This window comes from Macrobrachium nipponense, chromosome 10 (assembly GCF_015104395.2).
Source record: "Macrobrachium nipponense isolate FS-2020 chromosome 10, ASM1510439v2, whole genome shotgun sequence".
Lineage (NCBI taxonomy): Eukaryota > Metazoa > Arthropoda > Malacostraca > Decapoda > Palaemonidae > Macrobrachium > Macrobrachium nipponense.
The window spans coordinates 104830909-104833994 of NC_087204.1; positions in this window are offsets into that span (position 1 = coordinate 104830909).

A 3086-nucleotide genomic window follows, 5' to 3' on the forward strand; every position below is an offset into this window, starting at 1 on the left:
GAGCTAAATAAGGTAAATTCACGCTACGTCGATGTCCCAGCGAAACACTATTTTTTTTTATACGTTCTCTGTGGCATTTGCTCCCAGGTTGGGACTTCAATATTTAAGAGGGGCCTTCTGGTTTTTGGGATGTGTCGGTAAATATTGATTAAAACGATTTCTGGCGAGGAATTCGTTTGAAGTTAAAAGGCTGTATTCGGTGACAGAGAGAGAGAGAGAGATTGGCATAAGGACTTCTTCTTTGGAATAGACAGATCTCTGATGTCGTGCTGAGAGAGAGAGAAAAGGATTGGCATAAAGGACTTCCTCCTTTCTGCAGACTGGCATCCGATGGCGCTCTGAGAGAGAGAGAGAGAGAGAAGGATTAGCATAAGGACTTCCCCCCTGAAACAGACAGACAGACCTCAGGAGAGAGAGAGAGAGAAGGATTGGCATAAGGACTTCCTCCTTAGAACAGACAGATCTCTGATGGCTCCCTGAGAGAGGAGAGAGAGAGAGAGAGAAAAAAAATTAAATAACTGAAGGAATAATTCAGACAAACCCAAGGCGCCAAACACGTCCAACCGCTTCTCAAGTTGTCACATGTCAGTTTTGTTTTTTGTCCTAATCAGAGGTCTCTTGTCAGGTGCCGATAACGTTTGCTGTTCAGACGTCACTTTTCGTCCGTTCGTGACGTGGATATGATGGCCCAGGTGCCCAGGGCAGTGCAGGAATGCCTGAAAGATGTATGAAGACACGCGCCAAGCGATTCGGTCCAACAGTTCGGGAAATAATTATTTTAAAGTGTCGATATAAGAATCCCGGAAGGGATAAGTTCGTGATATAGACACCGACCGGAAATGTGCCTTTTGTAAATTTTGAATGACTTAATTCGGTTTTTTTTTTTTTTTCTTTCTTTTTTAGAAGCCTGGATTACGTTAATCATGAAATCTATTTTTTTTCGATGTGTATTGTTTTTTTATGATAGCTAGATAAAGATGTCATGAATTATTATGATTAATTATATCAATAAACATTTATACTCATTACTATTGTCAGCAGATATATGTCATAATTATTTCATGATTATCGATTACCACATAGTTATTATTATTAATATCATTAGTATATATAGTAGATACTAGTATTGGCAGTATTTTATTTGTAAGTTTTATTGTTTTTGGTAATAAGAATGAATTTTTTTAACATATTTACACGATCATTTATTAACGATATTAAGAAAAACTAATTTTTTTACACAAAAAACAGTCTCACATCGACTACAATAAACTTCCTAACGATCAAAATGATACATATAGCTATATTACATTCTTCGGTGCATCTTCCCATCCGCCGCACTGTAGGCGTTACTCGAGGTTCTTTGCAGCGTCCCCTGGGCCCATAGCTGCAGCCCCTTTCATTCATTTTACTGTACCTCCGTTCGTATTCTTTCTGCCATCATCTTTCAAACCTTTTTTAAGTCTTAATTTCTCATTCAGCGCCGAGTGACCTCGTAGGTCCCAGCGCTTGGCATTTAGCCAAATTCTTATATATTTCTTCTTGGTTCAGAGAACATCAAGATCAATTCAGGTTCCGTGCCGTAGGTATTACCTTTGCAGCGCCTCCCCCCTCCCCACCGCTCTCTCTCTCTCTCTCTCTCTCTCTCTCTCTCTCTCTCTCTCTCTCTCTCTCTCTGTCGTGGGAAGAAGAAGAATGCTCTATGGTTGTAAACACGCTTTGTGTGAGCTCTCTATATAATGAGTTTTTGTGCAAGTTCTAGGGATACTACACCTTTCACCGTGTTATATAAGTTTACAGTAAGACTCAGTGACCATTTTAGTAACAACAGTGTGTATATAGGATTTTTATACTACTCTGTAGTTACGATATAAAACTCATTCTCCGTGGCATACCCACTCGGTCGGCTGCGCCTCAGTTCGCGCATGCGCAGTGTGCATGTGATGTCTATTGTGACGTGAAAAGGCTGCAGCTTCACTAATAATGGATTACTCCGGACCAGCCTCTGTTTCTGAGGTTGAAAATGATCTGCACCTGACTGATGATGAGGATGTAGATATGACTCATTGGCCACCACTCACTCAATCTCTTCCTCAGAAGCCCTCCAGTACTGTTGCTAATACCGCCATGAAGCGCCCAGTGGATTATGGGTCAGATACTAGCAGTGCTCCACAGTCTCCTGCTGCTAAACATCCAAATGTCAAGAGATTTCACTAGACAAAAGAGTGTTGTCACTCTGCCTCACCCCCTACACGACTTGCTTCCTCTGCTACCCCAGCTTTTGCTCCCCGTGATGAATATGTTAGGTTGGTCTTCAAAGAAAATTTGAGCACTGACACTAAACTACGGTGGCTGACTGAAGTAAACAGAACCTTCAATCTTGATAAGGAGCTGGCAGAGGTGAAAATGTCTGCAATCACAATCTAAAGTTGTATATATTGCAAGGAGTCGGTTAGGACATCATTGGCAGGGTGAAGTGGGTGAATTTCTGTCCATAAGCCTGGATATTCAAGATTCAATAGACAGACCCCGTAAGTATTTAACATATCTCATTACTCGCTACCCTATTGAAGCAGACCCTAACCTTGCTAAGGAACTTGCCTGGTGTTATACAGTACACGAAGATTTCTTCAAATGGGAAACCTATTAATCGCATTGTCATCACATGGAGTCTACTAGAACCACCACCATCTTGTTTATGAGTTTTCCTTCCTCCCTTGCCTCCCTCCTTGTGAATTACGCAGGATGAAGGATGATCAGCCCAACTGTTTCAACTGCTGGGGTACTGGCCATATCTCCCGATATTGCTCTGCCTCACCTAAGTGTGCCTGGTGTGCTGCAGCCCATTCCACACGCACCTGTCCATACCGTAAACCTGTTACTGATGCTTCCACCTCATTGTCAGAATCTCACAACTCCAGAGACTGTGCATTGGAAATGCCCTCGTTGTGGTGAAGCAGGAGTTAATGTTTGGCATGGATGTTCCAGACGGTCGCGCGCTGCCACGCAGTCACTTCCACTGACACCACCACCACAACCAGTGTCAACCTCCACGTTATGCCCTCCTGAATCAGCTGAAATTTCAAAAC